At 38.4% G+C, this 10000-nt stretch overlaps 20 non-coding genes across 20 annotated transcripts; all 20 read left to right on the forward strand.

Moving 5' to 3' along the window:
* Nucleotides 1–395: 395 nt before the first annotated feature.
* Nucleotides 396–514, forward strand: LOC143699212 (5S ribosomal RNA). Its single transcript, XR_013188141.1, has one exon. It is a non-coding gene; the product is annotated as a 5S ribosomal RNA (ribosomal RNA).
* A 379-nt stretch (nt 515–893) lies between these two features.
* LOC143699213 (5S ribosomal RNA) lies at nt 894–1012 on the forward strand. The gene has a single exon (XR_013188142.1). It is a non-coding gene; the product is annotated as a 5S ribosomal RNA (ribosomal RNA).
* Nucleotides 1013–1391: 379 nt separating this feature from the next.
* Nucleotides 1392–1510, forward strand: LOC143699214 (5S ribosomal RNA). Its single transcript, XR_013188143.1, has one exon. It is a non-coding gene; the product is annotated as a 5S ribosomal RNA (ribosomal RNA).
* Nucleotides 1511–1889: 379 nt separating this feature from the next.
* LOC143699631 (5S ribosomal RNA) lies at nt 1890–2008 on the forward strand. The gene has a single exon (XR_013188551.1). It is a non-coding gene; the product is annotated as a 5S ribosomal RNA (ribosomal RNA).
* A 170-nt stretch (nt 2009–2178) lies between these two features.
* Nucleotides 2179–2297, forward strand: LOC143699669 (5S ribosomal RNA). Its single transcript, XR_013188587.1, has one exon. It is a non-coding gene; the product is annotated as a 5S ribosomal RNA (ribosomal RNA).
* Nucleotides 2298–2673: 376 nt separating this feature from the next.
* LOC143699678 (5S ribosomal RNA) lies at nt 2674–2792 on the forward strand. Its single transcript, XR_013188596.1, has one exon. It is a non-coding gene; the product is annotated as a 5S ribosomal RNA (ribosomal RNA).
* Nucleotides 2793–3171: 379 nt separating this feature from the next.
* Nucleotides 3172–3290, forward strand: LOC143699215 (5S ribosomal RNA). Its single transcript, XR_013188144.1, has one exon. It is a non-coding gene; the product is annotated as a 5S ribosomal RNA (ribosomal RNA).
* A 376-nt stretch (nt 3291–3666) lies between these two features.
* LOC143699217 (5S ribosomal RNA) lies at nt 3667–3785 on the forward strand. The gene has a single exon (XR_013188146.1). It is a non-coding gene; the product is annotated as a 5S ribosomal RNA (ribosomal RNA).
* A 170-nt stretch (nt 3786–3955) lies between these two features.
* On the forward strand, nt 3956–4074 carry LOC143699218 (5S ribosomal RNA). Its single transcript, XR_013188147.1, has one exon. It is a non-coding gene; the product is annotated as a 5S ribosomal RNA (ribosomal RNA).
* A 379-nt stretch (nt 4075–4453) lies between these two features.
* On the forward strand, nt 4454–4572 carry LOC143699219 (5S ribosomal RNA). The gene has a single exon (XR_013188148.1). It is a non-coding gene; the product is annotated as a 5S ribosomal RNA (ribosomal RNA).
* A 379-nt stretch (nt 4573–4951) lies between these two features.
* Nucleotides 4952–5070, forward strand: LOC143699220 (5S ribosomal RNA). Its single transcript, XR_013188149.1, has one exon. It is a non-coding gene; the product is annotated as a 5S ribosomal RNA (ribosomal RNA).
* A 380-nt stretch (nt 5071–5450) lies between these two features.
* LOC143699221 (5S ribosomal RNA) lies at nt 5451–5569 on the forward strand. The gene has a single exon (XR_013188150.1). It is a non-coding gene; the product is annotated as a 5S ribosomal RNA (ribosomal RNA).
* Nucleotides 5570–6061: 492 nt separating this feature from the next.
* Nucleotides 6062–6180, forward strand: LOC143699223 (5S ribosomal RNA). The gene has a single exon (XR_013188151.1). It is a non-coding gene; the product is annotated as a 5S ribosomal RNA (ribosomal RNA).
* Nucleotides 6181–6561: 381 nt separating this feature from the next.
* Nucleotides 6562–6680, forward strand: LOC143699664 (5S ribosomal RNA). The gene has a single exon (XR_013188582.1). It is a non-coding gene; the product is annotated as a 5S ribosomal RNA (ribosomal RNA).
* A 380-nt stretch (nt 6681–7060) lies between these two features.
* On the forward strand, nt 7061–7179 carry LOC143699224 (5S ribosomal RNA). Its single transcript, XR_013188152.1, has one exon. It is a non-coding gene; the product is annotated as a 5S ribosomal RNA (ribosomal RNA).
* A 658-nt stretch (nt 7180–7837) lies between these two features.
* Nucleotides 7838–7956, forward strand: LOC143699225 (5S ribosomal RNA). The gene has a single exon (XR_013188153.1). It is a non-coding gene; the product is annotated as a 5S ribosomal RNA (ribosomal RNA).
* A 381-nt stretch (nt 7957–8337) lies between these two features.
* LOC143699665 (5S ribosomal RNA) lies at nt 8338–8456 on the forward strand. The gene has a single exon (XR_013188583.1). It is a non-coding gene; the product is annotated as a 5S ribosomal RNA (ribosomal RNA).
* Nucleotides 8457–8739: 283 nt separating this feature from the next.
* Nucleotides 8740–8858, forward strand: LOC143699226 (5S ribosomal RNA). The gene has a single exon (XR_013188154.1). It is a non-coding gene; the product is annotated as a 5S ribosomal RNA (ribosomal RNA).
* Nucleotides 8859–9237: 379 nt separating this feature from the next.
* On the forward strand, nt 9238–9356 carry LOC143699620 (5S ribosomal RNA). The gene has a single exon (XR_013188540.1). It is a non-coding gene; the product is annotated as a 5S ribosomal RNA (ribosomal RNA).
* Nucleotides 9357–9735: 379 nt separating this feature from the next.
* On the forward strand, nt 9736–9854 carry LOC143699227 (5S ribosomal RNA). The gene has a single exon (XR_013188155.1). It is a non-coding gene; the product is annotated as a 5S ribosomal RNA (ribosomal RNA).
* Nucleotides 9855–10000: the final 146 nt, after the last annotated feature.

Consider the following 10000-nt stretch of genomic DNA (forward strand, 5'->3'; position numbering starts at 1 on the left):
TGAGTTTTTTCAAAAGTTCTTCTTACTTTAAAAAAAAGACTCACTGAGCTTCTTCAGAAAGCCTTTAAAAGTCTCTGAGATTCTTCAGAGAGCATGAAAGAGTTTGAGTTTTTTCAAAAGTTCTTCTTAGTTTAAAAAAAAAGACTCACTGAGCTTCTGCAGAAAGCCTTTAAAAGTCTCTGAGATTCTTCAGAGAGCATGAAAGAGTTTGAGTTTTTACAAAAGTTCTTCTTAGTTTAAAAAAAAAGACTCACTGAGCTTCTTCAGAAAGCCTTTAAAAGTCTCTGAGATTCTTCAGAGAGCATGAAAGAGTTTGAGTTTTTTCAAAAGTTCTTCTTAGTTTTCTTCATTAATGGTCTAACCTTTTAAATAGCCCAATTTTGGCAGCAGTTTTCGCTTACGGCCATACCACCTTGGTCACGCCCGATCTCGTCTGATCTCGGAAGCTAAGCAGGGTCGGGCCTGGTTAGTACTTGGATGGGAGACCGCCTGGGAATACCAGGTGCTGTAAGCTTTTTTGATTTAAAAAAAAAAAAGAGTCCCTGAGCTTCTTCAGAAAGCCTTTAAAAGTCTCTGAGATTCTTCAGAGAGCATGAAAGAGTTTGAGTTTTTTCAAAAGTTCCTCTTAGTTTAAAAAAAAAGACTCACTGAGCTTCTGCAGAAAGCCTTTAAAAGTCTCTGAGATTCTTCAGAGAGCATGAAAGAGTTTCAGTTTTTTCAAAAGTTCTTCTTAGTTTAAAAAAAAGACTCACTGAGCTTCTTCAGAAAGCCTTTAAAAGTCTCTGAGATTCTAAAGAGAGTATGAAAGAGTTTGAGTTTTTTCAAAACTTCTTCTTAGTTTTCTTCATTAATGGTCTAACCTTTTAAATAGCCCAATTTTGGCAGCAGTTTTCGCTTACGGCCATACCACCTTGGTCACGCCCGATCTCGTCTGATCTCGGAAGCTAAGCAGGGTCGGGCCTGGTTAGTACTTGGATGGGAGACCGCCTGGGAATACCAGGTGCTGTAAGCTTTTTTGATTTAAAAAAAAAAAAGAGTCCCTGAGCTTCTTCAGAAAGCCTTTAAAAGTCTCTGAGATTCTTCAGAGAGCATGAAAGAGTTTGAGTTTTTTCAAAAGTTCCTCTTAGTTTAAAAAAAAAGACTCACTGAGCTTCTGCAGAAAGCCTTTAAAAGTCTCTGAGATTCTTCAGAGAGCATGAAAGAGTTTCAGTTTTTTCAAAAGTTCTTCTTAGTTTAAAAAAAAGACTCACTGAGCTTCTTCAGAAAGCCTTTAAAAGTCTCTGAGATTCTACAGAGAGTATGAAAGAGTTTGAGTTTTTTCAAAAGTTCTTCTTAGTTTTCTTCATTAATGGTCTAACCTTTTAAATAGCCCAATTTTGGCAGCAGTTTTCGCTTACGGCCATACCACCTTGGTCACGCCCGATCTCGTCTGATCTCGGAAGCTAAGCAGGGTCGGGCCTGGTTAGTACTTGGATGGGAGACCGCCTGGGAATACCAGGTGCTGTAAGCTTTTTTGATTTAAAAAAAAAAAAGAGTCCCTGAGCTTCTTCAGAAAGCCTTTAAAAGTCTCTGAGATTCTTCAGAGAGCATGAAAGAGTTTGAGTTTTTTCAAAAGTTCCTCTTAGTTTAAAAAAAAAGACTCACTGAGCTTCTGCAGAAAGCCTTTAAAAGTCTCTGAGATTCTTCAGAGAGCATGAAAGAGTTTCAGTTTTTTCAAAAGTTCTTCTTAGTTTAAAAAAAAGACTCACTGAGCTTCTTCAGAAAGCCTTTAAAAGTCTCTGAGATTCTACAGAGAGTATGAAAGAGTTTGAGTTTTTTCAAAACTTCTTCTTAGTTTTCTTCATTAATGGTCTAACCTTTTAAATAGCCCAATTTTGGCAGCAGTTTTCGCTTACGGCCAAACCACCTTGGTCACGCCCGATCTCGTCTGATCTCGGAAGCTAAGCAGGGTCGGGCCTGGTTAGTACTTGGATGGGAGACCGCCTGGGAATACCAGGTGCTGTAAGCTTTTTTGATTTAAAAAAAAAAAAGAGTCCCTGAGCTTCTTCAGAAAGCCTTTAAAAGTCTCTGAGATTCTTCAGAGAGCATGAAAGAGTTTGAGTTTTTTCAAAAGTTCTTCTTAGTTTTCTTCATTAATGGTCTAACCTTTTAAATAGCCCAATTTTGGCAGCAGTTTTCGCTTACGGCCATACCACCTTGGTCACGACCGATCTCGTCTGATCTCGGAAGCTAAGCAGGGTCGGGCCTGGTTAGTACTTGGATGGGAGACCGCCTGGGAATACCAGGTGCTGTAAGCTTTTTTGATTTAAAAAAAAAGAGAGTCCCTGAGCTTCTTCAGAAAGCCTTTAAAAGTCTCTGAGATTCTTCAGAGAGCATGAAAGAGTTTGAGTTTTTTCAAAAGTTCTTAGTTTAAAAAAAAAGACTCACTGAGCTTCTGCAGAAAGTATTTAAAAGTCTCTGAGATTCTTCAGAGAGCATGAAAGAGTTTGAGTTTTTTCAAAAGTTCTTCTTAGTTTAAAAAAAAAGACTCACTGAGCTTCTTCAGAAAGCCTTTAAAAGTCTCTGAGATTCTTCAGAGAGCATGAAAGAGTTTGAGTTTTTTCAAAAGTTCTTCTTAGTTTTCTTCATTAATGGTCTAACCTTTTAAATAGCCCAATTTTGGCAGCAGTTTTCGCTTACGGCCATACCACCTTGGTCACGCCCGATCTCGTCTGATCTCGGAAGCTAAGCAGGGTCGGGCCTGGTTAGTACTTGGATGGGAGACCGCCTGGGAATACCAGTTGCTGTAAGCTTTTTTGATTTAAAAAAAAAAAAGAGTCCCTGAGCTTCTTCAGAAAGCCTTTAAAAGTCTCTGAGATTCTTCAGAGAGCATGAAAGAGTTTGAGTTTTTTCAAAAGTTCCTCTTAGTTTAAAAAAAAAGACTCACTGAGCTTCTGCAGAAAGCCTTTAAAAGTCTCTGAGATTCTTCAGAGAGCATGAAAGAGTTTCAGTTTTTTCAAAAGTTCTTCTTAGTTTAAAAAAAAGACTCACTGAGCTTCTTCAGAAAGCCTTTAAAAGTCTCTGAGATTCTACAGAGAGTATGAAAGAGTTTGAGTTTTTTCAAAAGTTCTTCTTAGTTTTCTTCATTAATGTTCTAACCTTTTAAATAGCCCAATTTTGGCAGCTGTTTTCGCTTACGGCCATACCACCTTGGTCACGCCCGATCTCGTCTGATCTCGGAAGCTAAGCAGGGTCGGGCCTGGTTAGTACTTGGATGGGAGACCGCCTGGGAATACCAGGTGCTGTAAGCTTTTTTGATTTAAAAAAAAAAGAGAGTCCCTGAGCTTCTTCAGAAAGCCTTTAAAAGTCTCTGAGATTCTTCAGAGAGCATGAAAGAGTTTGAGTTTTTTCAAAAGTTCCTCTTAGTTTAAAAAAAAAGACTCACTGAGCTTCTGCAGAAAGCCTTTAAAAGTCTCTGAGATTCTTCAGAGAGCATGAAAGAGTTTCAGTTTTTTCAAAAGTTCTTCTTAGTTTAAAAAAAAGACTCACTGAGCTTCTTCAGAAAGCCTTTAAAAGTCTCTGAGATTCTACAGAGAGTATGAAAGAGTTTGAGTTTTTTCAAAAGTTCTTAGTTTTCTTCATTAATGGTCTAACCTTTTAAATAGCCCAATTTTGGCAGCAGTTTTCGCTTACGGCCATACCACCTTGGTCACGCCCGATCTCGTCTGATCTCGGAAGCTAAGCAGGGTCGGGCCTGGTTAGTACTTGGATGGGAGACCGCCTGGGAATACCAGGTGCTGTAAGCTTTTTTGATTTAAAAAAAAAAGAGAGTCCCTGAGCTTCTTCAGAAAGCCTTTAAAAGTCTCTGAGATTCTTCAGAGAGCATGAAAGAGTTTGAGTTTTTTCAAAAGTTCTTCTTAGTTTTCTTCATTAATGGTCTAACCTTTTAAATAGCCCAATTTTGGCAGCAGTTTTCGCTTACGGCCATACCACCTTGGTCACGCCCGATCTCGTCTGATCTCGGAAGCTAAGCAGGGTCGGGCCTGGTTAGTACTTGGATGGGAGACCGCCTGGGAATACCAGGTGCTGTAAGCTTTTTTGATTTAAAAAAAAAGAGAATCCCTGAGCTTCTTCAGAAAGCCTTTAAAAGTCTCTGAGATTCTTCAGAGAGCATGAAAGAGTTTGAGTTTTTTCAAAAGTTCTTCTTAGTTTAAAAAAAAAGACTCACTGAGCTTCTGCAGAAAGCCTTTAAAAGTCTCTGAGATTCTTCAGAGAGCATGAAAGAGTTTGAGTTTTTTCAAAAGTTCTTCTTAGTTTAAAAAAAAAGACTCACTGAGCTTCTTCAGAAAGCCTTTAAAAGTCTCTGAGATTCTTCAGAGAGCATGAAAGAGTTTGAGTTTTTTCAAAAGTTCTTCTTAGTTTTCTTCATTAATGGTCTAACCTTTTAAGTAGCCCAATTTTGGCAGCAGTTTTCGCTTACGGCCATACCACCTTGGTCACGCCCGATCTCGTCTGATCTCGGAAGCTAAGCAGGGTCGGGCCTGGTTAGTACTTGGATGGGAGACCGCCTGGGAATACCAGGTGCTGTAAGCTTTTTTGATTTAAAAAAAAAAAAGAGTCCCTGAGCTTCTTCAGAAAGCCTTTAAAAGTCTCTGAGATTCTTCAGAGAGCATGAAAGAGTTTGAGTTTTTTCAAAAGTTCCTCTTAGTTTAAAAAAAAAGACTCACTGAGCTTCTGCAGAAAGCCTTTAAAAGTCTCTGAGATTCTTCAGAGAGCATGAAAGAGTTTCAGTTTTTTCAAAAGTTCTTCTTAGTTTAAAAAAAAGACTCACTGAGCTTCTTCAGAAAGCCTTTAAAAGTCTCTGAGATTCTACAGAGAGTATGAAAGAGTTTGAGTTTTTTCAAAAGTTCTTCTTAGTTTTCTTCATTAATGGTCTAACCTTTTAAATAGCCCAATTTTGGCAGCTGTTTTCGCTTACGGCCATACCACCTTGGTCACGCCCGATCTCGTCTGATCTCGGAAGCTAAGCAGGGTCGGGCCTGGTTAGTACTTGGATGGGAGACCGCCTGGGAATACCAGGTGCTGTAAGCTTTTTTGATTTAAAAAAAAAAGAGAGTCCCTGAGCTTCTTCAGAAAGCCTTTAAAAGTCTCTGAGATTCTTCAGAGAGCATGAAAGAGTTTGAGTTTTTTCAAAAGTTCCTCTTAGTTTAAAAAAAAAGACTCACTGAGCTTCTGCAGAAAGCCTTTAAAAGTCTCTGAGATTCTTCAGAGAGCATGAAAGAGTTTGAGTTTTTTCAAAAGTTCTTCTTAGTTTAAAAAAAAAGACTCACTGAGCTTCTTCAGAAAGCCTTTAAAAGTCTCTGAGATTCTTCAGAGAGCATGAAAGAGTTTGAGTTTTTTCCAAAGTTCTTCTTAGTTTTCTTCATTAATGGTCTAACCTTTTAAATAGCCCAATTTTGGCAGCAGTTTTCGCTTACGGCCATACCACCTTGGTCACGCCCGATCTCGTCTGATCTCGGAAGCTAAGCAGGGTCGGGCCTGGTTAGTACTTGGATGGGAGACCGCCTGGGAATACCAGGTGCTGTAAGCTTTTTTGATTTAAAAAAAAAAAAAAAAAAAAAGAGTCCCTGAGCTTCTTCAGAAAGCCTTTAAAAGTCTCTGAGATTCTTCAGAGAGCATGAAAGAGTTTGAGTTTTTTCAAAAGTTCTTCTTACTTTAAAAAAAAGACTCACTGAGCTTCTTCAGAAAGCCTTTAAAAGTCTCTGAGATTCTTCAGAGAGCATGAAAGAGTTTGAGTTTTTTCAAAAGTTCCTCTTAGTTTAAAAAAAAAGACTCACTGAGCTTCTGCAGAAAGCCTTTAAAAGATTCTGAGATTCTTCAGAGAGCATGAAAGAGTTTCAGTTTTTTCAAAAGTTCTTCTTAGTTTAAAAAAAAGACTCACTGAGCTTCTTCAGAAAGCCTTTAAAAGTCTCTGAGATTCTACAGAGAGTATGAAAGAGTTTGAGTTTTTTCAAAACTTCTTCTTAGTTTTCTTCATTAATGGTCTAACCTTTTAAATAGCCCAATTTTGGCAGCAGTTTTCGCTTACGGCCATACCACCTTGGTCACGCCCGATCTCGTCTGATCTCGGAAGCTAAGCAGGGTCGGGCCTGGTTAGTACTTGGATGGGAGACCGCCTGGGAATACCAGGTGCTGTAAGCTTTTTTGATTTAAAAAAAAAAGAGAGTCCCTGAGCTTCTTCAGAAAGCCTTTAAAAGTCTCTGAGATTCTTCAGAGAGCATGAAAGAGTTTGAGTTTTTTCAAAAGTTCCTCTTAGTTTAAAAAAAAAAGACTCACTGAGCTTCTGCAGAAAGCCTTTAAAAGTCTCTGAGATTCTTCAGAGAGCATGAAAGAGTTTGAGTTTTTTCAAAAGTTCTTCTTAGTTTAAAAAAAAAGACTCACTGAGCTTCTTCAGAAAGCCTTTAAAAGTCTCTGAGATTCTTCAGAGAGCATGAAAGAGTTTGAGTTTTTTCCAAAGTTCTTCTTAGTTTTCTTCATTAATGGTCTAACCTTTTAAATAGCCCAATTTTGGCAGCAGTTTTCGCTTACGGCCATACCACATTGGTCACGCCCGATCTCGTCTGATCTCGGAAGCTAAGCAGGGTCGGGCCTGGTTAGTACTTGGATGGGAGACCGCCTGGGAATACCAGGTGCTGTAAGCTTTTTTGATTTAAAAAAAAAAGAGAGTCCCTGAGCTTCTTCAGAAAGCCTTTAAAAGTCTCTGAGATTCTTCAGAGAGCATGAAAGAGTTTGAGTTTTTTCAAAAGTTCCTCTTAGTTTAAAAAAAAAGACTCACTGAGCTTCTGCAGAAAGCCTTTAAAAGTCTCTGAGATTCTTCAGAGAGCATGAAAGAGTTTGAGTTTTTTCAAAAGTTCTTCTTAGTTTAAAAAAAAAGACTCACTGAGCTTCTTCAGAAAGCCTTTAAAAGTCTCTGAGATTCTTCAGAGAGCATGAAAGAGTTTGAGTTTTTTCCAAAGTTCTTCTTAGTTTTCTTCATTAATGGTCTAACCTTTTAAATAGCCCAATTTTGGCAGCAGTTTTCGCTTACGGCCATACCACCTTGGTCACGCCCGATCTCGTCTGATCTCGGAAGCTAAGCAGGGTCGGGCCTGGTTAGTACTTGGATGGGAGACCGCCTGGGAATACCAGGTGCTGTAAGCTTTTTTGATTTAAAAAAAAAAAAAAAAAAAAAGAGTCCCTGAGCTTCTTCAGAAAGCCTTTAAAAGTTTCTGAGATTCTTCAGAGAGCATGAAAGAGTTTGAGTTTTTTCAAAAGTTCTTCTTACTTTAAAAAAAAGACTCACTGAGCTTCTTCAGAAAGCCTTTAAAAGTCTCTGAGATTCTTCAGAGAGCATGAAAGAGTTTGAGTTTTTTCAAAAGTTCCTCTTAGTTTAAAAAAAAAGACTCACTGAGCTTCTGCAGAAACCAGGTGCTGTAAGCTTTTTTGATTTAAAAAAAAAAAAGAGTCCCTGAGCTTCTTCAGAAAGCCTTTAAAAGTCTCTGAGATTCTTCAGAGAGCATGAAAGAGTTTGAGTTTTTTCAAAAGTTCCTCTTAGTTTAAAAAAAAAGACTCACTGAGCTTCTGCAGAAAGCCTTTAAAAGATTCTGAGATTCTTCAGAGAGCATGAAAGAGTTTCAGTTTTTTCAAAAGTTCTTCTTAGTTTAAAAAAAAGACTCACTGAGCTTCTTCAGAAAGCCTTTAAAAGTCTCTGAGATTCTACAGAGAGTATGAAAGAGTTTGAGTTTTTTCAAAACTTCTTCTTAGTTTTCTTCATTAATGGTCTAACCTTTTAAATAGCCCAATTTTGGCAGCAGTTTTCGCTTACGGCCATACCACCTTGGTCACGCCCGATCTCGTCTGATCTCGGAAGCTAAGCAGGGTCGGGCCTGGTTAGTACTTGGATGGGAGACCGCCTGGGAATACCAGGTGCTGTAAGCTTTTTTGATTTAAAAAAAAAAGAGAGTCCCTGAGCTTCTTCAGAAAGCCTTTAAAAGTCTCTGAGATTCTTCAGAGAGCATGAAAGAGTTTGAGTTTTTTCAAAAGTTCCTCTTAGTTTAAAAAAAAAAGACTCACTGAGCTTCTGCAGAAAGCCTTTAAAAGTCTCTGAGATTCTTCAGAGAGCATGAAAGAGTTTGAGTTTTTTCAAAAGTTCTTCTTAGTTTAAAAAAAAAGACTCACTGAGCTTCTTCAGAAAGCCTTTAAAAGTCTCTGAGATTCTTCAGAGAGCATGAAAGAGTTTGAGTTTTTTCCAAAGTTCTTCTTAGTTTTCTTCATTAATGGTCTAACCTTTTAAATAGCCCAATTTTGGCAGCAGTTTTCGCTTACGGCCATACCACATTGGTCACGCCCGATCTCGTCTGATCTCGGAAGCTAAGCAGGGTCGGGCCTGGTTAGTACTTGGATGGGAGACCGCCTGGGAATACCAGGTGCTGTAAGCTTTTTTGATTTAAAAAAAAAAAAAAAAAATAGAGTCCCTGAGCTTCTTCAGAAAGCCTTTAAAAGTCTCTGAGATTCTTCAGAGAGCATGAAAGAGTTTGAGTTTTTACAAAAGTTCTTCTTAGTTTAAAAAAAAAGACTCACTGAGCTTCTTCAGAAAGCCTTTAAAAGTCTCTGAGATTCTTCAGAGAGCATGAAAGAGTTTGAGTTTTTTCAAAAGTTCTTCTTAGTTTTCTTCATTAATGGTCTAACCTTTTAAATAGCCCAATTTTGGCAGCAGTTTTCGCTTACGGCCATACCACCTTGGTCACGCCCGATCTCGTCTGATCTCGGAAGCTAAGCAGGGTCGGGCCTGGTTAGTACTTGGATGGGAGACCGCCTGGGAATACCAGGTGCTGTAAGCTTTTTTGATTTAAAAAAAAAAAAGAGTCCCTGAGCTTCTTCAGAAAGCCTTTAAAAGTCTCTGAGATTCTTCAGAGAGCATGAAAGAGTTTGAGTTTTTTCAAAAGTTCCTCTTAGTTTAAAAAAAAAGACTCACTGAGCTTCTGCAGAAAGCCTTTAAAAGTCTCTGAGATTCTTCAGAGAGCATGAAAGAGTTTCAGTTTTTTCAAAAGTTCTTCTTAGTTTAAAAAAAAGACTCACTGAGCTTCTTCAGAAAGCCTTTAAAAGTCTCTGAGATTCTACAGAGAGTATGAAAGAGTTTGAGTTTTTTCAAAAGTTCTTCTTAGTTTTCTTCATTAATGGTCTAACCTTTTAAATAGCCCAATTTTGGCAGCAGTTTTCGCTTACGGCCATACCACCTTGGTCACGCCTGATCTCGTCTGATCTCGGAAGCTAAGCAGGGTCGGGCCTGGTTAGTACTTGGATGGGAGACCGCCTGGGAATACCAGGTGCTGTAAGCTTTTTTGATTTAAAAAAAAAAAAGAGTCCCTGAGCTTCTTCAGAAAGCCTTTAAAAGTCTCTGAGATTCTTCAGAGAGCATGAAAGAGTTTGAGTTTTTTCAAAAGTTCCTCTTAGTTTAAAAAAAAAGACTCACTGAGCTTCTGCAGAAAGCCTTTAAAAGTCTCTGAGATTCTTCAGAGAGCATGAAAGAGTTTCAGTTTTTTCAAAAGTTCTTCTTAGTTTAAAAAAAAGACTCACTGAGCTTCTTCAGAAAGCCTTTAAAAGTCTCTGAGATTCTACAGAGAGTATGAAAGAGTTTGAGTTTTTTCAAAACTTCTTCTTAGTTTTCTTCATTAATGGTCTAACCTTTTAAATAGCCCAATTTTGGCAGCAGTTTTCGCTTACGGCCATACCACCTTGGTCACGCCCGATCTCGTCTGATCTCGGAAGCTAAGCAGGGTCGGGCCTGGTTAGTACTTGGATGGGAGACCGCCTGGGAATACCAGGTGCTGTAAGCTTTTTTGATTTAAAAAAAAAAAAAAAAAAAAAGAGTCCCTGAGCTTCTTCAGAAAGCCTTTAAAAGTTTCTGAGATTCTTCAGAGAGCATGAAAGAGTTTGAGTTTTTTCAAAAGTTCTTCTTACTTTAAAAAAAAGACTCACTGAG

The sequence above is a fragment of the Siphateles boraxobius genome, unplaced genomic scaffold, assembly GCF_051911475.1.
Source record: "Siphateles boraxobius isolate OS27281-9 unplaced genomic scaffold, OSU_SipBor_1 315, whole genome shotgun sequence".
Lineage (NCBI taxonomy): Eukaryota > Metazoa > Chordata > Actinopteri > Cypriniformes > Leuciscidae > Siphateles > Siphateles boraxobius.